Source organism: Olea europaea, chromosome 10, assembly GCF_002742605.1.
Source record: "Olea europaea var. sylvestris chromosome 10, O_europaea_v1, whole genome shotgun sequence".
Lineage (NCBI taxonomy): Eukaryota > Viridiplantae > Streptophyta > Magnoliopsida > Lamiales > Oleaceae > Olea > Olea europaea.
In genome coordinates, this window is record NC_036246.1 from 8,357,002 (window position 1) to 8,381,123 (window position 24,122).

The 24,122-nt window shown below is 34.9% G+C and overlaps 1 pseudogene; it reads right to left on the minus strand.

Annotated features, from left to right (window-relative positions):
- Nucleotides 1-1,263: 1,263 nt before the first annotated feature.
- Nucleotides 1,264-24,122, minus strand: LOC111400256 (annotated as a pseudogene).

Here is a 24,122-nt window from a genome sequence, read left to right on the forward strand (position 1 = left end):
AGATTTGGGGCATTCATTCAAGTAGAAATAGACAAGTAGTATTTATTTACAGAGAAGGAAAAAACGTACGGAATTGATATTTGTTTGGTAGGATCATCTGCTGAAGTCATAAAGGGCTAAGGCATGGTATTTTCCCTCTTTTCAACAAGTACTTATAACCAAGGAATTCATTATCTTGATGATCATCATAATCTCTGGAATTTTTAGGGTTTTATTCAGAACAGTGAAACACAATCACCATCTAACAGAAAGTAATTGTTGAGGTGAAATGTTGAATGAATTGGCTTAATTTATTAGCCAGACTAGACATCTCATTAATTACATTCAAGTGCTTAAAATTAACTTAAAAGTTACTTTTCTAAAGTTTGTACGTATCATAGTGTGTACATGCTTAGCTACATGTTATTTTTAACACCACCTGTTCATCGAGAGGGTGGACTCCTACTGGATTATTAATAAACAAAGGAGAAATACAAGGTGCGTAAACAGGGGCGGAGCCAGGGACTTCGTCCAGTGCGGGCACAAATTTAGGTATTTGCTATAGTAATTTTTTTGGCCAAAAGCAGTATATGAAAGAAAAGAGTTTCACGTGATTAATGCAGAAGGAATCTATAACAAAAATTCACGAACAGGGTGAGTTATCCAGCATAGAAGACAATCTATAGCATATACATATATAAATATGACACCCTATAGAAAAAGAATATCAAATATAGAGTTCCAAAACAAATTCTTAGTCAAGAACCTCAAATAACCACTAGCAAAATCGTGACAAATTTTTTTTATATAATACCAATTCTAACAAGCCTAAAGACAATCTCACATCCTCGTTCACTTGAAGAACTTCTTTTCGAGTCTTGTCCCAATTGAAAATCGAAGATGTGAGAGATATCCCGAGAATGTAAAGCCCAAACTTATTAACTATTCTAGAAGCATGTAGATTTTCAAAGTAAAGCAATTAGTGGAAGATGACTTGTTAACACCTACTGCAATCAATTCTATTATTCGATTTCATGTGCTTTTAGATTAATATGATAATTAATGGAGATACACAAACAAATACATTGTACACATTTTTATGAACAAAGAGACATGTTTTGTGCATATATTTATGAAACAATAGCTGAACAGCCAGAAATAGGATGAAACTTGGAATGGTTTTAACTTTTAACATCGGTAGGCCTATGGGCTATAAATCCTATGATCATGGGTTTAATGTTAAGACAGTCCAATTTAACAAAAGGCCCACAATTTATTTATTTTTTAAATGGCCCAACAACTTATCTTCCCCATCAATTCATCCCTACTCTTCACTGCGACAGCTGCTTTGGAGTTTTCTTCTTCCATTTGCTTTTTCTCTTCTTGGTCAGTTGGTCTAGACAGAAAAGGCTTACATTACAATTTAGAAAAAAAAATTAGAAGTTAGCCCAAGAAAAAACTCTTCTACCCTTCTTCCACTTTCAGTTTTCAACTCTTCACGTGATACATCGATCTGCCGAAAATCCCAGTGCAGGCACTATTTGCATCTACTGCCTAAACTTTCAGTTCTTAAAATCCCAGTGCCGGCACCTGCCCGCACTGGTCCTTAGATATCTCCGCCTTTGTGCATAAAAGGTTGACAAAATGCTGAACTACCAACTCAGTAAATACGATATACTTGGGAGGAGGTTGAGTTGATGGACCCTATCTCTGATTAACATAGAACGAAATTATGAAATCATTAAAACCTAAATTTTTTACATGACCTAGTTTTCAACTTGTTGCCAAGAAGACATGCACCATGCTATTAGAAGGCAGCATATATAATTGAAACATTTTAAGAAAACAAAATAAAAGACTGATATGATACATTAAAATAGAGATTAGAAATGAGTGTGGAGGATGCTTGATAAATCACGTCATTGACAAATCATCTTCCGCAAGATCATGAAATTTATCTCTCAAATTATATACATGATCATAAGCAGGGCACCACCTAGTTGAATTCTAAAAGATTATTGAGAAAATGGGACCTAATGATCTCTCGAGTTCTATACTATCAAAATTATGTTGGATTGAAATGTAATTTTTTATTTATTTATTATTATTTTCATTTTTTTTGCAAAATGTACTAGTTGTATTGGTAAATCCTCACTTATGGTGGAGGAAAACCTTGGTTACAATCAATTACGAAAAGCAAAAAGAGGGCAAATTACATTTATCTAAGCAAATGCAACCAATTGTAGAAACTGAGAAACTAGAAATTGATTCTAAAAATTTTGAATGACCTTGAGACCCAAGATGCGTTAAAGAATTAGCCGCCTGATTTGCTTCACAATAAATATGTGACATATCAATAGATATAATCTGAGCAAGCTCTAATATACCCTTCCAAATAAGCCGAATAGCCAAAGGTACAGTGACATGATGATGAAACCAATGAACCAGCACACTAGAATTCGTTTATATAGCAATCCTCTCTATGCCAGGGACATAGCACATTTGAAGGCCTATCTTAAGAGCTAATACCTCCGCTGAAGTGTTAGTACCAATCCCAAGAGAGTGATAGAACCTAAAAATTACCTTCCCTTGCCAATCCTGAAGTAGACCACCACAACCACTCAGGCAAGGATTTCCAGTGCTAGTACCATCAATATTTAGTTTATAAAGACCATATTGCGGTGGGAATCATCTAACAAGAAATGGAGCTTTGACTCGTATTGTTAACACATGGATTTGTAGCTTCTGTGAATAAGTAACAAAGAGAGACAATTTCTTCGGTTTTAGTATACTGTTCAATTCTTGTAGCCAATGTTCTACTTTAGCACAAACTCTATGCAAGTTTGTGACCTCATCCTTAAACTGTGAAGAATTTCTGGCCAACCAAAGCTCCCAGGTGTCATGGAAATCCCTCGATAAATTTTGATTACGGGCTCAGAAAACAATCAAACAAATACCGGTTTACCTCAACTTGACTCGAGACTTTCGCCTTCACGGTGGTGGTGTTAGCAATCCACAAAGGTATGGAGAGGAAGAAGAAGATATCACAATCGTTGAATCTCACTCACAACCTCACATGGCTTCCCTCTCTCTCGGCTGCATCTTTTCTCTCAACTCTACTCTCCTCTCCATTGCTACAACACACGCTAAAACGGTTGGGAGATAGATACATATATATAGTTTAGTTTAGGTCACCAAATATGGGTCAAGAGATCACTAAGTGGGTTGCCATATAACCAAAACTAATGGGCCAATTTTCAACTTCATATTAATCACTAAATGGTCCAACTAACCAAAGAATCATCCAACCCCAACTCGAGTCATCAAAAGGTATAGTTCGTTCCCGAGTTGAGCCAAGTTCATGGTATCGATAAATAATTCGACAACTGTTTTAAATCGTCGCCCGAATTATTGGGTATCAAAAAATCCAACAATCTCCACCTTAATGCTCAATAATCTGCAAGCAACCAAAACACATAGTTTATACTTGCACAATCAAGGAAATCCAATAAAATTTGAATCAGACCTCACATCGTGTTTCCAACCTAAATCATATACCATACCTGTTCCATGTACTCACTGGGGCTAAGGTCAAAAAACACCTAGCAAATATTGAACAGTAAACAATCAGGAGCAAATACACATGCGATGACAATATACTATAAAATAACATACACAAATCTTTTCAGAAACATGTTCACATAGAACCATAGATTAACACCAAGTCAATCAAATGACGGTCAACCACATATGCAACACATGCATAAATGACCATAAGAAAAGATCTCACAACACTTATCATATCCCATTTCGTGTCGCTCAAACCTCAAGAACACATATCTCCTCTCATCGCCCACCAAGCTCACTAGACTGATCACTCAACTCATGTCTAACTGGTAGGTCACATTAGATCCTAAGTTCACGGGATAATCCTCTGTCTTCACATCACTTCTCCCAACTTACGTGAATAATGGGTCTCCATCTAACAGAAGTGATAGAAGCGCCTATCTCACACTTCACCTAATTAGGGTCTCTTTACAGATAAAGGATCCTAGGTATTTGATCATATCTCCACTCGTGATCCAAATGTCACACTCCACATCCCCGATGCAAACCATCATGTACCCCTACGCCTCTATACTCCACATTGCCAAAAGACATACAACACACTACTAATGCATTCTAACTTACTATGCATATAAGCAATAACATCGAGTAATCCTAATGTCTCAAATTTATACAAATGCACATATCAAACACATTGAAATGTAGCAGATAATCATGCAACGAAATTTAGACAATCACACACAGATGCATATACAGTAACTAGGTTTACTCTCTCAATAAAACCTCACTGAGATCACTACTCGACCCGAAAGTCACATTCGTATCGTGTCTATCCACATGTTTCCTTTTATTATCATCTTAGGACAATCTCTTTCAACTATGTCCAAATTTTACCACAATTAAAACATTTCATATTTTTTTGCACTTATCTTAAACCTACACATGCCAACAATACCAAATAATGACCACAAGCAAAGTATTGACACATAATTCACACAGAACAGTCAAATAAACTTTCTTAAAGTCACATGTAATTTTAACGGTGTAGAAAAATTGGTAACAAATTCACAGATAATTTAATGTAACTAATTAACATGTAATTCCTAGGTCTAACAACATGCAATGGGTACCCCTTCACGGTAACCCCAAACCTAACGTCATCCCACACGATGACTTCTAATGCTAAAAATAAATAATTAACCTACACATTAATTTTAACTGCAATAATAAAAGGCAAGAAATACGAAACCGAGCGGACCATGTCTGAAGGTCCGTAAATATTGAGAAATGCGAATTCACCACTTTAGGATCATCACTGTTCATCTTAAAGTCAATAGCAACCACAGTAACACGAAAACAGCACCGGGTACCCGAACGCCCTAGGGTAAAATCGTCCAACTTTCACTGTATTGCTCCAAACTAAATCTGAAAACACTGCAGGGTCCGTCACATCATCGGCAACATTCTGTTTGAAGACATCGTCGTCGGATTCTTCACGACGCTCCCTCACGCGCACCGACGACTCCGCGCCACCTGTCACCCTTCGGGCTTCTTCTCCGCCTGCACAGTCCACTGGTGGTGTCCATTTTGTCAAACTCTTTTTGATTTCACCAGAAAATGAAAAAAATAGATCTGTCCAGTTTTGCAAAAATCTGCCCAGATATCATCCAGTTTTCTGCCTCTTTTTCAGATCGATTTTTGGCTACTTCCAGTGCGTTTTTAGCCCCAAAATCACAGATTTATCAACAACACAAACTCTGATACCATTTGTCAAAGAAATCCCTCAATGAATTTTAATTTCGGGCTCAGAAAATAATCAAACGAACATCGATTTACCTCTGCTCGACCCGTGACTTTCACCTTTACGTTTGAATTGCCCTTTTTCTCTCTAACCCCACATAGGAGAAGAGTGGTGGTGTTAGCAATCCACAAAGTTATGGAGAGGAAGAAGAAGATATCACAATGGTTGAATCTCACTCACAATCTCACATGGCTTCCCTCTCTCTCGACTGCCTCTCCTCTCTCAACTCTCCTCTCCATTACTATAATACATACACGCTAAAATGGTTGGAAGATAGATACATACATACACACACACACATATATATATATATATATATATATAATACCCAACACCGGGAAAGAAGAGGTGGGATTAGTTGAAATGTACTTAACTCGAACACTTACAAAGTCTTAACTAGTAGAGTGACCTAATTCTCTATTTCTACTAGCTAGATATTAATTCTTGAAGTCTTTCAAATGGAATCCATGAAATTTACAGAATTAAATCAACAAATTAATTATTAATGGCACGCTTGCATACAGACATGTGCGAGCATGTGTTTTTATGAGTAATTGCAAGTGCTGATATAAGCTATAGAAAATGAAAAAGGGACAAGAGAAAGCTAGAAGGATACACATAAAAGGCTAAACATTGATAAATTTAGATTGAAGAAAATGTATCTTGAAACCTGAAACTGCTGAGGTGATTAGTTTTGAGTGGAAAAGAAGAGCTGAGGTCATGATTCTGAAAAAAACTGCCTTTAGAGATAAGATACAACCTGGAGAAAAGGGTTCTAATAATTTATATTTTTACTTTTTAATTAATATTTGTTTTTGGCTTTTAGGACAGGAGATGGCAAATGCTGACGAATGGATTATTTAGGTTTTAAACTCAAATTGTCCTCAGAAAACTGGTATATCAGTAGGAATGACAAAAGTTTCTTTATCCAATTTTCATGAATAGCTCTGTTATCATGAAATTTTCTCTCAAGACTAATTATATGATGGTGTTTCTTTTAAAAACTTTTTAAACATCAATAAGGATGAAATTAACATAATTGAAGGAAATAATTTAGTTTAGTATGACTGAAGATGGATTGGGGTTTGGGCTTAAGCAGGGTTGGAGAGAGGGGGCATGACTTTTCTAAACACATCTTCTTTTGTTATTATTATTAGTTTAAGGATTAATTTACGATTTTACTAAACGTAGAGCTAAGACCATGGTTCATTGTTGGACGGAATTAAGTAATAAAGCTTACAAGAATTTTTTGCTCAAATTTCATCAAATATACCTCTTTTATGAATCAATGAATTCTTAAATTCTAAATTATCCTGTATTCATCAGAAAATCAATCTCTGATGCTTGGACTCTTCGAAATAGTCGGAATACCATTGTCGGACACGATACGATAAGGGCATGGGTATGAGATATATGTCGGATCTTCCAAATTTCAACCGGACATTTTGTTGTTTTTGCTTTTTGCTTTTTGCTTTTTCTTTTTTCTTTCTTTTTTTGTTTTTTTCTCTTTTCCTTTACTTTCCCTTCTATTCTTTCCAATTTTTGCTCTCTATAATTCTAGCGTCATCGTCGAGAGGATGGAAAAGGATGGCAAAGCTAGGCCTTCCCTTCTTTTTCTTCTTCTTTCTTTTTTCTTTCCATTTTCTTCTCTCTTTTTTCCTTCTTTCTCTCTCTGTAACGATAGTTTAGGATTTTGTTTGTATAAAATGAAAATGGATTCCATATAATGCTATTTAGTACTCTACTAAGTCCAAATTGCAATCAAATTTCTCATTTCTATTTTATAAAAAATTTAATAATTTTCATGATTGAAACTATATCCAAAAATTTTATTTTATTCGTCTTAATCCCTTATTCAACACTTATTTTGCTTCTTTGTTAATAATTTATTTTGATCTATTGAAAATGACATTTTGGATTAGTAAAAGAATTGAAGTTTAAAAGATGTTCTTATGTACCTATGTCCAAAATTTGGACTATTTTTAGCTATATCCCCGTATCCTACACTTAAAAAAATAAAATATTCGACACTTAGATACATACCCGTACGAAGGTATCATCTTAAACTTCTAACGCAGGTGAGTACGTGATATTTTCTTTAACATATGGCTTGATCTTTGCATCAAGTAATCTTCTGACAATAAAATATTTATTACGGAAACCATGAACAATCCCTTTTCAACCAAGAACATATTGAAATCCATAAGTAAAGGGCAAAGGCCAAAGAGTACATACATATAGGTAAAATGGGGGCACTAAAAGCAAAGAAGCAGCATCTTTTCTGGACTGTAAAAAGTCGTAATTTTAGCATCATTTGTAGCTGACTTTATTTCTGTCACCTTAAATCATCAACTTGTCCTACGAACAGAAACTGTAATCATACTGGTAGGTTTGAATCAAAGATAATATTAATTAGTATTTTCAGGTCAATATATACATGCCATGTATAATTATAATACTGTTTTTTGATAACTGCGCATGCACACAGAGCAATCATATAGGTCTTAGGAACTGCTATAAATCTCCTTTGGTATTCAAAGGCATACGTATGAATGCAGTTTTCTTTTGGATTATCAGAAATCTCTTCAATGAAATGTTTTGGAAAGTTCAAAAGGAGAACCTTTGGGCAACCACAGCTACAAAATATCGGGATTAAAGTTTCATTGCTCAGTTGGAACTTTCGTGTGGTTCTTAATTATATATGTGAAGTGAAATTTCAGGAACGGTTTCAATTTTCAACCAAATGGTTTTTGTGAGTCGAAAATATATTTTATGAACAAGATCCTGGTAATAACCTAATTTGGTTCATCAAGGGAAATTAGCTAAGTAAATGTAAATTAGATGTCCACTAGCACAATACTGATTCTGAGGATTTCAGGAAAATATCTAATGTAACTCCGTTCTAAAGTAAATCAAATTAGATATTTTCAAATAGAATTTTCCATTGATGGATGAACTTAGGATGATTGCATTTTTAGTTTGAACTTATTCTGAGAACTTTTCAAACTTAAAATATGAATAATAAGTTTCGAGTAATGATAATTTAGAATATGAATAATGGATCTTGATTAATGATAACATGATTCATGTAGTGGTGAATCGAGCTTAGTAAATGTAACTTTTATAACGTTTCCCAAATTTATCGAAAATAATTATTAATTTATTGTTCTAGTCATATATAATATTGAAGACGGGTTTGCCTTAGCATTGGCACGTCCCTTTCTAAAACTAAGAACATAACATTCAAAAACATTGAAAAACTGTGAAGCATATAGGCCAACAATCTTAGTTAACAAAAAGTTATTATATAAAATGAAGTTTGTAAACCACAATAAGAAGAAAAGGGTAAATTTTTGGGAAAAAAAATGTTTATAAAATGGCACACCTGTTACAAAGGATGTACATTCAGGCCTTCATCACAAGGCATTAACTTTATCAAAAATCTCCATAAGAGGAAAAAAAGTTTAGCAGAAGAATTTATTACATCTGAGACCTCTCATTCAATTTTACCATACAAAAGAGAAGTAAAGGGGGATGGCATATGGGGTGGGGGTGTCCTAAAATTCAACACCCCATTGCTCCTCAGAACCCTTGACAGTGACTAGCTTTGAGAGTGAAATTTCAACTTCCCATAAATGGAAAAAGAGAGAGAACTGAGTTATTCTTTTGTTTGGTATCAAAATGGTAAATAGGTTATGGGTGTTAGCTGCTATAAAGAAAAGAGTTTTTATTGTCAAAAGGATACTTCATTCATTTGTTGATAAAAGAATTTGAAATTCCAGTTTCTTAATCATATAAAAAAACACTCAATGACATGTGCACATACCTATCATGAGATGTGTTTAGCCTCTTTAGCTATGCAGTTGTCATTCAAATTCATGTTGAAAAAATCAAATACAGTGAGATTTTGTCATTCAATAGTTAAATATTACTACTACTAAATTTTGGACAGTACACACAACAATTAATTGTGGTGCTTGTGAATAGAGTTCTGACATAACAGTGTCTGCTACTCAAAACTTCATGATATAGAGATTTAGCCCTTGTTTGAACCCCATTTTTGTCATAAAAATATATTTTTGAATAGTGTATTGATATGAAATATGTGGTTAAAAATAAAGAAAAATTTTGAATTACGTGTAATATAATTTTATTGAAAAATATATGGTTAAAATAATATCAAAATACTGTTTAAGAATGCATTTTTTAGGAAGAATGAGATTCAAACAAGAGCTTAGAAGAACCTAAAAAAGCAATAAATTCAATGTATAACCTTGAAGTATATATATTAAATTTTAAAAAAATGTTTATATACTCAGAGATCTGTCAAAAACCATCTTATAAGGAGACAAAACGATCAACAGTATTACATCCAGAGATAATGTGGAAGTCCCAAAAGAAAAAAAAAAAAAGTGTAACAAAGGGAATCCATTAGCCACATTCAAAAAGAAATTTCGCTACTAACAAATTTTGAGCAGTACTGCTCTCAGTGACTAAGTTTCTCTAAATCTACGATATCCTTTACCCCAAACAAGTTAATCAAAAGATATACCTTGTGTAGGTCTTGGATTTCAACAAAATTGACAACTCTAGAAGCTTTTCCCAATACTACAATGAGCCATTTTCTTACGCCGCCAAAGCTCCCTCGCTCAGTGGCAGGAATTTTTGCAGAATTCGACTTTCACTTTGAATATAAGATAGATCAAACCAATCAAATAGCAAATTGAAGTTTCATTGAATGAATGAAAATCTAAATCTCAAAATGAAGAAATCGGAGAATGAAATTGAATTTCATTAGCGAAGATTGGTTCACAAGACATCAACAAAATGACGGCAAATCTTATCAGCGCACATAAAGAATTGGAAATACTACTATCTTCTAATTTCGTGAATCAGAGGATAATTAGTTTTAAACACCTTAGAGTATTTTAAGAGGTTCTTAAATATGAGATGGAGTAAATACTTAAAATTGAAAGTTTGAAGGGACTCTCTATTTTAAGATAAAGAATGAGTTTAACTTTCCATATTTGGAGAGTCAAATCCATTATCTATTATTACTTTATAATGATTTCATTTAATAAGTTACAGATTTCCACTCTACTCCTAAAATAATAAAATCGATCTAAATATCATTGGACATTGATATAAAGATTGTGTTAAGCAAAGATGATGAGAAATCAATATATGTTTCTTAAAAAAAAAAAAAATTGAAGAGCCAAGATAGACTCTCTAAATTTAAAGTTGCTCTCTAATATACATTATTGACCTTCAAATTGGACGAGATCTAGTTGTTGATAGATCCAGCTCATCTCATGTTCACATGTATATTGTCTATACACTAGGACACCAGCATTAGACTGCACGCGATTGTAACTCCTACATGATACGACAATCGCAGATACTCCGAAGAGACAATGAATGATGTTTGGGTGCTGAAGAGACAAAATAAATATAAATGTTGATGCCCAGTTGAAGAGAGAATTTCCCCTCTTTCTTTAGAATTCAAGATTCAACTTGAAATTATACTTGGATGTCACTATGTATGAGTATTTATAACCCATAGTGATTAACCAAGATTCATTAGATGTGTGGCCTCATCCTAACAACCCACTAGACAAGTTTAATTGTACAATTCATAGCCGTCATAAGCCTGTGTTAGGCTAAAAAATTAATTGACTAAGCGACGCTGTTGCAAAGCTGTCACATCTGTTAACCAAGTATACCTACGACTTGGCCGATGCGAAGCATGTGGAAGAGGCCCGTTACAGAAAATGCCATTTGCCTTGGACATGAACTGCAGCGGGAAAGTGATGCCCCTATTTGACGGACAGGGTACACAAGTGCCAATGACTACCAAGACATACATAAGAATTGAATCGTGTACACAGGAAAGAAATCCATGTTCAGCAATCACCAGTTGATATATAAAGTAATATTACAATCTTGATTCGATAATCTTAAGTTGGTTAAGTATTTTTGGTAACATTCAATTTCCCTCACCATAAAACAGGGCAAAAACATTCTTGAGCAACCCAAATTATATCGAAGACATCATGAAAAAAGTACCAATTTAAGAACATAAAGCTTGTGTCTCGTGTTATGGTGGCGGTGTTAACATTGTTTTGTCAACACATAAGCCCGCGATTGCACCTACAAGACGGTGCAGGAAGTGGCAAATTCTGCACAGGTTTACTTGCAGACAGGAAAGTTGTTCATAATAGGTATCAAGACTGGGGTGGGGTTTATGAGGAGACAGTTCGGGTCCTATTGGAGAAGAAGAATGTGGTGTTGTTGGGGGAGTAGCAACGTTTCATCTGAGCACGTAAACTCGTACACAGTTCAGAATTTCATCCAAGGTGATCAGTGTATTCCTAAATCTTCTTGACTAAAGTGCACAGATAATGTTGTGATTTCTGCTTCATTTATCAGTTGGTAAAAGGATAGAGAAGTTTAAGATCCATTCAGACCATAATTATTAGTTTTTATGTAGTGTCTCCTCAAGTTATTGATCTATATTGCAGAAAGTAAAGTCTCTGGGAACCTTTAAACAACTTCTAACACGCAATAAAAAAAGAAAGCAGTCACTAATGTGTGACTAAATCCAATATTCATGAAAAATAAACAACACAAACACCTTTTTATTCATTAGCATAAATCATACAGCAGAACAAACAGATTGACCATTATGAATGATAGCCATTTATTTGATAGACCACTCCAAATCACCGAGGCTGGAAGGCATTCTCTTCTTGCTTTTACATGAAATCACAAAAATAAAAATCAAGTACAATAACTTCTCAACTATGTGAAGCAGTAGTCGAGGATAATAAAAATTTATGGATTTTACGAATGGCTCGTCACCTTTATCAACAATGAATGTCTCAGTCACTTTCTTTAAAGAAGTAACAACTTCAACTTTGTACGATCCATGAAATCCTCTAAACTTAAATTGACCTTGTTCGTCTGTATGCCATGAGCATGAGACAACCACTCCTGCTTAAGAGCAAGGTATCTATTACCCGCTTCATTAATATCCCATTCAGCATTCACTAAATGTGCATTATCTCGACTCATTAACAACTCCCAGAATCCCCACAACATTATACCATCTACTGCAGGGTGAGCAAAAGCTTCCCGAAGCATGACTTCCAAATCATCAGCTCTAATATGCTCATTGTCGGAAGAGACATCAAGTTCTGTGAACCTTATTGGAAGTCCAGGAATCTTGTCCCTTAACTTATCAAGCGTGGAACAGACAATTGGCCCAACTGGACTGTTCATATGCCCCTGTATGCCTATTCTTTCGAGAGGTGCTCCCTGTTCTTGGAGATCGATAATGTGCTCAATGTACTTCTCCGGGGATGATCGTGGGTCACAAGTACAACCATCCTCGATATGGTAATCATTCACAAATAGGATGGCAGATGGATCAAGTTGTGTAGCAATCTTGAACATAAATGCCCTGATATATTCTCCCCAGTGATCTTGATAGAAAGAACCATGCAGCATTTCATTATTCACATCATAGTGCTTAAATTTTCCCTTGTAGCATGTGAGAAGATCTGACAGACGGTTTTCTACAGCTGACATCAGCTCATCCTCCTCTAAACCACTTACCCATGACTGAACTGCAGACTCCACCTCCTCGAAGATACAGTGACCACGGACTTGAATGTTTCTGCTTATACAGAAGTTCAAGAGCTCTTCAGCCTCTTTGTAGTTCAGTTTCCCCTTCCTTCGTTCCGTCCAAACCCACTTCAACTCATTTCCAAAAACAGTCCGGTTGAAGTTTTTGGAAAAGAAATCAACAAATTCTTCATTGACTATATTTCTTCTGTTTATAAATGATCCAAATGGAAAGTGTGAAGATATGGTTCACCTAACTCCACCACCTAATGTTGTGAGTTGATGGGAGTGAGGTTGACACAATAAGGTCTTCCCTTCCTTTGGCAGAGGCATGGTCTTTCTTCCTACCCCTTCATTATGTACACTCTACCATTTTATATAAAATATGGGGGCAGCTCTCGTTTTCAATTCCCAGCAGCAGCAGTAGGAGCTCTCAGTTTTTTCATTGAAAAGGGTGGTGGTTCTTCATTGGTTTTTTCCCCTCTCTCTTTGGAAGGCAATTGGCATAGCATGGGGCTGTTCCTGAGCCTGGAAAAACATCCATAAATCCAAGAAGAAGCTGCCGGCAGAAGAAGAAGAAGCTGGACAGAAATGGGCAGAATAAAGGGGTTGTATTTTTCCATTCCCGTTTTTTCCTTTATTTTGACTTGAATCTTGTTTATTGATTGTTGTTTTTGGTTGTTTGAACTCCTAGGATCCCCAACAGAAAGCTATTTTCTGTTTGTCTAATCTTCACAGAGTTGCCGACCAAAGGCCCTGAATCGGATGCAAATTTTAAGATTATATCACGTTTGCGTATCTGCATAGCGACATGTAATTTATCAGAGACGTCTCAAAAAAATTCTATATCATGCTATTATAATAAACAATGAATTTATCCTTCAATGGAACGGGGTGAAGAACTTTGTTTAGCGTGAGACGAAGAGGTAAATGCCATCAGTCGGTACATCACAGAATTTGATTGAATTATATATGTGTCTGTGTCTATATATATACACACACACACACATATATATATATATATAGAGAGAGAGAGAGACCCGTATCGAATCATCCTAATAGACTCGACACGCATCGTGCGCCAATGATAGATATCAGCTAAGTGCCGGATCCACCATCAAGACAACTTTGACCTGTTTTGACTGTGATATACTTCGTAAAAATTTTGGCAGTTCCCTCCTGAATTATGGATTAAAACCACCTGAAATATACAATCCAATATTCCAAACAGATACATATAATTTAAAATAGGATACACTGACTCACAGAATATCAACTATTCAAATACAACACTGGCAATTCAACCTTTGCAACAATTTATAAACTACAGTACCCAAAATGCATAATATATGCAAACATAATAGACCCAAAACATGGAACTAATTTCTGACCAAAAGAGGTGTCTATCCCAAAATATGAACTATTAAACTGATAAGATGAGTCATACAATACTTGACAATCTATGGCTCAACTCGATAGATCAACTGGCCAGTAGCGCTCAACTCAGCTACTATCTGATAAGAGAAATTGTGGTAAAAATGTGAGTATATAACTTGGTGAGTGGATATTTCGTAAGTAAATATATATTTTCTAGATATACCAACTTTCTGAAAACTGGTATATAATAAAAATGTTCTTTTATTGTACTATAAGCTAAAAGATTTATTCTTTAAATTGAAATGACTAAATTCTGTAAACTGAAAACTGATAAACTGCAGTTTATTAAAAATCACACCAAAAAGATACCCGAACCTTACTCATGTATCAATTAGTACCGATATACATGGCAAAGCTATTCGATTATGAAATTCTGTAATTCTTAAATTCTGGTCATACGCGCGCAGAGCTGAAATTTTATAATTCTGATCATACACTATGGAAACACATTCACAATAGTGTAGAGCGGGTAAAATCACCATAACTAATCATACACTGTGGAAACATATTCACATACACTGTGGAAACATATTCACACCAGTGCAGAGCGGGTAAAATCACCATAAATAGTCATACACTGTGGAAACACATTCACACCCGTGCAGACTGGGGTAAAATCACTTGGGTACTTTTTGGTGGTTTTTAGAAATAACTTTAAATATTCTGAAACACGTAATATCGATAATACATGCTAATGAAATGATTTAACTGAACTGGATTAAACTTTAAAAACAGCTGTTTATAAATCAACTTTATTCTGAAAATTATGCTATCAAATCGATTGTATGAAATAATAAATTTTCTAATTTAATATAAATTGAATAAATACTTATTGCTGAAAAATTTATTTTCATCCACTCACTCAGTACGAGTTACAGACTAGGCCGGTCGGTAAGCTTTTCCGATTTCTTCGTCACCACCTAAAACACGTAATATCGATAATACATGCTAATAAAATGATTTAACTGAATTGTATCAAACTTTAAAAATAACTATTTATAAATCAACTTTATTCTGAAAATCATGCTATCAAATCAACTATATGAAATAATAAATTTTCTGATTTAATATAAATTGAATAAATACTTATTGCTGAAAAATTTATTTTCATCCACTCACTCAGTACGAGTTACAGACTAGGCCGGTCGGTAAGTTTTTCCAATTTCTTCGCCACTGCCTGAAATACATTACAAAATAACTAATTTAATCACTATTAAAATAAAGAAATCTTTTATCTCTAATGATATAATAATTAAACTAAATTTAACGAGACTTGCAAAATTTTCCTATATTTCCTTTAATCAATCGGAGCTAATTTCCACTTTCTAATACCTTCACAATTATATGCCACATCCAAATTTAACTTCATTCCCATTATAACAATATATATCCCTTTCATTATAGTGAAAAACTAGTAATCATACTACAACCAAATTAATATATCTATCGCCCCCCAAAATCATTAACATAAAATTTATCTACCTCTTGAAGGAAATAAAGAGAAAGAAAAAATGGAAATAGATCTTGAACTACCTCTTTCCTTTCTTCTTCTTCCTTTTTCCATTTTCTCCTTCTTTTTCTTCCCTTTTCTTCTCTCTTTTCTCTTCTCTGCATTTTTTTTCCTTCCTTCACTGTCGGGTTTTTTTTTTTTTTTTTTGGGTGTAGTGTGTGTTTCTAGAGAGAAAAGTGATGGTCAAAGACATTTAAAACCCACTAACTCCAATTTGCAAAAAAAGTCCCTCTTCTCTAATATGAGCTGACATTTAAATCCTAAACTTTCCAAAAATATATAATTAAATTTTCAACTTCAAATTGTATCCAATTTTACCTTCATATATTGCCAATTGTAAAATAAACCCCAATGAAAGATTTTAGTCAATTCAAGTCCCAATAAAATCATTTATTTCATTTAAGTCCTTATGTGACTTTGACTTTGACTTTGAAAATTCAACTCTTGACCTTTAACTAAATAATATGGGATGTAACAATCTTACCTCCTTAAAAGAATTTCGTCCTCGATATTCAACTAGCATCTGATTAGGTAACAAATAGATGAGGATATTGAACACGCACCTGAATTTCATTTTCCCATGGAGCCTCTTCTACTGTCTGATTCTGCCAAAGTACTTTAACAAGTGAAATTGTCTTGTTTCGTTGAATCTGCACTTTCTTGTCTAAAATTCTCACTGGCTCTTCTATATAAGTCAAATTCTCTTTCAACTGAATTGGCTAAGATTCTAAAACATGAGAGGAATCTGCAATGTACTTGCAAAGCATGGAAAAATGAAAAAAAATCATGGATCTGAGATAATTCAGTTGGCAAATCTAATTAATATACAACTATACCAATCCGCTCAGTAATCTCATATGATCCAATGTATCGTGGGCTCAACTTTCCTCACTTGCCAAATCTCAACACCTCTTTCCAAGGAGACAATTTAAGAAAAACTTTATATCCTACTGCAAATTCAAGATCTTTCATACGTCTGTCTGTACAACTTTTCTATCTATCCTGAGCTGTTTTCAACTTTTCTTTTATCAATTTCACATTCTCAGACATCATTTGAACCAATTCAGGGCCTGCTAACTTCCTCTTACCAGTTTCATCCCAACAAATTGGTGTCCTACACTTCCGACCATATAAAGCTTCAAAAGGAGCTATTTCTATACTAGAGTGGTAGTTGTTATTGTAAGCAAATTCCATCAATGATAGATGAGTATCCCAGCTATCTTTGAGCTCTAAAACACAAGCCCTCAACATATCTTCAAGAGTCTGTATGGTCCTCTCTGACTGGCCATCTGTCTGAAGATTAAAAGCTATATTGAAATGTAGTTTAATACCCATGGCTTCCTACAAACTGGGCTAAAATTTAGATGTAAAACGAGGGTCTCTATCAGACACAATAGATAATGGAGTACCATATAAGCTCACTATCTCATCCACATACAACTTTGCCAACTTATTTAAAGTATAAGTAGCCTTGATTGACAAGAACCTTGCAGTTTTGGTCAAGCGATCTACAATAACCCAAACTCCATCATGACCATTCTGAGTACGAGGAAGACCAAATAAAAAGTTCATGGTAATGTGCTCCCATTTCCATTCTGGAATAGGCAATGGCTGTAAAAGTCCTGCTGTTTTCTGATGAACTGGCTTTACCTGCTGACAGATAAGACATTTGGATACAAAATCTAGTATTTCTCTCTTCATCCCAAGCCACCAGTAATGATATTTCAATGTATGATACATTTTACTACTGCCTGGATACATAGCATAAGCAGAACTATGTGCCTCTTCTAAAATTTTCTTTTTCAATTCTGGAATATCTGGAACACATAATCTATTACCCATAGCCAATGCACCATCATTCCTAATAACATAATTAGTTCGTAACCAGACACTAACTTCTGCTTTCAAAATTCTCAATGTCAGGTCTTGAGATTGAGCTTCTCTAACCTTATCAATCAAAGAAGGCCTTACCTGAAAATGAGCTAATAATGTCTCAGAAGTAGTAACTGACAACTCAGTGTGTAACTTCTTGAACTCACCAATCAAGGAAGCATATACTGCACTAGATGAAGAGGAAGAATCAGTCTTTCTACTAAGAGCATCTGCAACTATATTAGCTTTCCCTGGATGGTAGTCAATCTTAAAATCCTTTATCAATTCCAACCATCTTCTCTGCCTTAGATTCAATTCCTTTTGATCAAAGATATACTTTAGACTTTTATGGTCGATAAATATTTGACATTTCTCACCATACAGGTAGTGCCTCCAAATCTTTAATGCCAACACCACTGCAGCTAATTCCAAATCTTGAGTTAGGTAATTTAACTCATGCTTCTTTAAGCTACAACTTTCCCATTCTGCATTAAAACACAACCTAATCCTTGGCGTGAAGCATCACTATAGATCACGAACTCTTCAATGGAGATGGAAGAGTAAGAATAAGAGCAGAAACTAATCTTCTCTTCAACTCTTGAAAACTCTTTTCACATTCTTCAATCCACACAAACCTGGTGTTCTTTCAAGTCAAACTAGTAAGAGGAACAGCAATTTTGGAAAAATCCTCTATGAACCGACGATAATATCCTGCTAGCCCAAGAAGACTCCGTACTTCTGTAACATTAGTAGGGCGTTCCCATTTTATTACGGCTTCAATTTCCTGAGGATCTACATAAATACCTTCTGATGAGATAACATGACCCAGAAATACAACTTTGTCTAGCCAAAATTCACATTTGCTTAACTTAGCATACAACTGCTTATCTCGTAAAGTCTAGAAAATAATTCTCAAATGCTCAGCATGCTCATCACGACTGCGAGAATAAACCAAATTATCATCAATGAAAACAATCACAAATTTGTCTAAATATGGGTGAAGCACCCTATTCAACAAGTCCAAAATCTGCTGGGGCATTAGTCAACCCAAACGGCATCACTAGAAACTCATAATGGCAAAAGCAATTTTCTGCACATCAACATCCCTAATTTTGAGTTGATGATACCCTGAGCGCAAATCAATCTTAGAAAATACTGTAGCACCTTGAAATTGGTCAAACAAATCATCAATACGAGGCAAATGATACTTATTGTGAATAGTCACTTTATTCAGGTGTCTATAGTCAATATACAATCGCACTGTTACATCTTTCTTCTTTATAAATAAGACCGGTGCTCTCCATGGAGATACGATGGGTTTAATAAAACCTTTATCTACTAAATCTTGCAACTGAACTTTCAATTCCTTTAACTCTGCTGGAGTCATTCTATAAGGCGTCTGCGAAATAGGGGTAGTCCCTGGGATCAAGTCAATGGTAAACTCAATTTCTATATCTGGAGGCAACTCTGGAAGATCTTTAGGAAAAACATCAGAGAAATCCCTTACCACAGGTATATCATCAAGTTTCAACTTAGTGATTTGGGAGTCAATCACATGAGCCAAATACGCAGAACAGCCTTTTCTAAGCAATCTCCCAGCATCAAGTGCAGAAATAAGACATGAAGGTAATATTCTCTGTTCACCACTAAAAATAATTTCAGGCTCTTCTGGCCTTCTAAACACCACCTCTTTGCAAAATCAATCAACGAAGCATGATTTGCAACTAAGAAATTCATGCCCAATATCACATCAAAATCATGAATATCAAGTGGAATCAAATTAGCTTTCAACTCATGATCATCCACTCTAATCATGGAATCCTAGTACACTCTATTGGCTAAAAGTGAATCTCCTACTGGTGTAGCTACCACTAAGTCACTGTCTACTGGTTCTGACATAGGGTCCGCATTAATAGCAAATGCATGTGATATAAATAAATGTGTAGCACCAGAATCAATTAAAGAACGAGCATTTTTGCCAAAAATAGATAACATACCCATGACTACATCTGGGGATCCCTCGGCATTATGCTGAGTCACTGCAAACACTCTTCCTTGAGTCCTGGGACGTCTTACCTGACATTTCTGTTTAGAACCACTGCTGCCAACATCTGATTGAATAGCACTAGTGATACCTACTTTACCTACCAACTGGTCCTGGTTCTGATTCTGTCTGGAAATTCCAACACTTGACTATAAAGAATGTCCCTTGTGATACACCACATTGCTGAAAACGAACTGGACACTCTCTCCTCATAGGCCCAGTTTAAATATAGTGGTAATAAACACCAACGCCCTTAAGGCACTCACCAGGGTGAAATTTTCCTCAAGACTGACACTAAGGAAACTTGGCAACACTGGAGCTATCACCCTGCCTAGAAGTAAATGATCTTAGGGAAGATCCCTGTGTCTGAATATGACTACTCCCTAACTGCTGTACAGATCTCTGATTGCCATGAGATTTGAATTTGAAGCTAGCAGATGTGGAAACACCTAATCCACCTCCTCTATGATCTCTTCTCGGTGGTCTATTCCTTGAGACTCCTGCCCACTGATGACTACCGCCAACTCCATGCCTCATTTGTTGTTGACTATTTTGTTGTTCTGAAAGACTTTTCTCCACTCGCATCGTTGTTTCTACAAGTTTACCAAAATTCTCATACCCTGTTGCAGTTACCACGGATCTAATTTCTTCTCTCAAACCATGTTCAAACCTTCTGCACTTATCAACTTCATCGGCTACAAGGGTCGCAGCATACTTTGATAATTCTAAGAACTTTTTCTGATATTCAGCCATTGTGGATGTCTGAACTAGTTTCAAGAATTCATTATGTTTGTCATTCTTATATGAACGAGGGCAATAATACTCATTAAAATCTTCTTTAAAACCAGCCCATGTGATCACAGAAGGATCAACATATTTACTCTGTGCTGATCTCTACCAATCATAAGCACCTCCTTCTAACAAGAAGGTTACCAAACGTAATTTTCGATCACCGGGACAATCTATAACATCAAATACTCTTTCTATCCTTACCAACCAGGATTCGGCTTCTGCTGGATCAACAGTGCCTATGAACACTTTAGCTCCTAATTTGGTTGCTCGCTCTATGCTATATTCTTTATCGAAACTACTTAAAGCAGAAGCAACAGCAGTGGCAAGCCTATCAGCTATAATATCAGACTGAGCTACATCTCCTTGTCGTGTCTGCTCATGAGTTTGCTGTACTGATTGCTCAACTCTACTATCTTCTCTATCAGGAGCAACTTGTGGTTGAGGGGGCACATTATGGAGTCTGCAAGTCTTACCACCACGAGCCATGACTGCCAACTACAAAACATGTATAATATGATCAGAACAAATTCAAAGTAATGCAATGTAAGCCAACTCTAAAATTGGCTCTGATACCAATTGACACGACCCGTCCCAAATCATCCTAATAGACCTGACACGTGTCATGCGCCAATGGTAGATACCAACAAAGTGCCGAACCCACCATCAAGGCAACTTTGACTTGTTTTGACTGTGATATACTTTGTAAAAATTTTGGCAGTTCCCCCTGAATTATGGACTAAAACCACCTGAAATATATAATTCAATATCCCAAACAGATACATATAGTTTAAAATGGGATACACTGGCCCACAGAATATCAACTATTCAAATACAACATTGGCAATTCGACATTTGCAACAATTTATAGACCATAGTACCCAAAATGGATAATATATACAAAATATACTAGGCCCAAAACATGGAACTAATTTCTGACCAAAAGAGGTGTCTATCCTAAAATATGAACTATTAAACTGATAAAATGAGTCATACAATGCTTGACAATCTATGGCTGAACTCGATAGATCAACTGGCCCAATAGTGCTCAATTCAGCTACTGCCTGATAAGAGAAATTGTGATAAAAATGTGAGCCTATAAATCAGTGAGTGAATATTTCGTAAGTAAATATATATTTTCTAGATATGCCAACTTTCTGAAAACTGATATATAATAAAAATGTTCTTTTATTATGCTATAAGCTAAAACATTTATTCTTTAAATTGAAATGACTAAATTCTGTAATTTGAAAATTGATGAACTGCAGTTTACTGAAAATCACACCAAAAAGATACCTGGAATAACCTTACTCATGTATCAATTAGTACCGATATACATGGCAGAGTTATTCGATTTTGTAATTCTTAAATTCTATGATTCTTAAATTCTGGTCATACGTGCGCAGAGCTGAAATTTTGTAATTCTAGACATACATTATGGAAACACATTCACAATAGTGCAGAGCGGGTAGAATCACCATAACTGATCATACACTGTGAAAACACATTCACACCAGTGCAAAGCGGATAAAATCATCATAACTAGTCATACACAGTGGAAACACATTCACATCAGTGCAGATTGGGGTAAAATCACCTGGGTACTTTCTTGTGGTTTTTAGAAATAACTTTAAATATTCTGAAACACGTAATATCGATAAAACATGCTAATGAAATGATTTAAAATAACTGGATCAAACTTTAAAAATAATTGTTTATAAATCAACTTTATTCTGAAAATCATGCTATCAAATCAACTATATGAAATAATAAATTTTCTGATTTAATATAAATTGAATAAATACTTATTGCTGAAAATTTTATTTTAATCCACTCACTCAATACGAGTTACAGACTAGGCCGATCGATAAGCTTTTCTAATTTCTTCGTCACCTCCTGAAATACGTTACAAATAACTAATTTAATCACTATTAAAATAAAAATAAAAACATTTTATCTCTAATGATATAATAATTAAACTAAATTCCTCGAGACTTGTGAAATTTTCCTAAATTTCCTTTAATCAATCGGAGCTAATTTCCACTTTCTAATACCTTCACAATTATATGCCACGTCCAAATTTAACTTCATTCCCATTATAGCAATATTTATCCCTTTCATTCTAGTGAAAAACTAGCATACTACAACCAAGTTAATATATCTATCGCTCCCCAAAATCATTCTTCCAAGTAAATAATTCCATTAATGTAATCATTTTCACAAATAATCCATGCTCAATCATCAAATTTAAAAACTAGGGTTTGCCCAAAAAAATTGATATCTCCTTACCTTAGTGTAGATAGAAATTGAAGAATCAATAACTTGATCTCCAAGTAGTATTCATCTCAAAAATCCGAAAATTTCGAGCCAAAATAAAACCCTAAAATTTTAACATAAAATTTATCTACCCCTTGAAGGAAATAAGAAAAAGGAAAAATGGAAATAGACCTTGAAGTACATCTTTCCTTTCTTCTTTTTCTTCCTTTTTTTCCTTTTTCTCCTTCTTTTTCTTCCCTTTTCTTCTCTCTTTTCTCTTCTCTACGTTTTTTATTCCAAGGCTTCACTGTCGTTTTTTTTGTGTGTGTAGTGTGTGTTTCTAGAGAGAAAAGTGATGGTCAAATGCATTTAAAACCCACTAACTCCAATTTGCAAGAAAAGTCCCTCTTCTCTCATATGAGCTAACATATAAATCCTAAACTTCCCAAAAATATATAAGTAAATTTTCAACTTCAAATTATATCCAATTTTACCCTCATATATTGCCAATTGTAAAATAAACCCCAATAAAAGAATTTAGTCAATTCAAGTCCCAATAAAATCATTTATTTCATTTAAGTCCCTATGTGACTTTGACTTTAAAAATTCAACTCTGGGCTTTGACTAAACAATATGGGTTGTAACAGAGAGAGAGTCAAATAAGTATCAAAAAGCAAATATTATTCCCACAACAGCCGATAATTTAGCCATAGAGATCAGCTGAAGTAAAAAATATCTTAAGATTTTGTCATAATGCTATTAGTTTTAAGGCCAAAAATCCACTTCAAGATAATTAGTCAAAATCCCAACTAGAAACTCTTTCACAGCATACCTTTTCAATTTGTTGCTTTAAGTGACTAAATCTTGCATGTCTATCAACTGGAAAGATATGAAGTCCCACAACCAACAAATCTAAACCTGCATACATAAGCCCATACCTTTTCTGTCATTTTTTCAATTCTAAATGATCCACTAATTTCCAACCATTTTTCATCTTTAACCTCAACTTTGCCACAATTTACCCATTGGTGGTCATCCACCTTAAGAGTAACTCTAATATTTTGAGGTCTAGTTGCCCTAAAGCCAATCCTAACCCATGCAGACACTTGATATGTCAAATAGACTTTCAATTTATCTGTTATCATCTGAGCTGGGCCAATCCACGTCTCCGTGCGATTGATTACAAGAACGTAGCGACCACTTAAGGGTTTTTGAATTCCAAGAGAATCTCGAGCCATGGG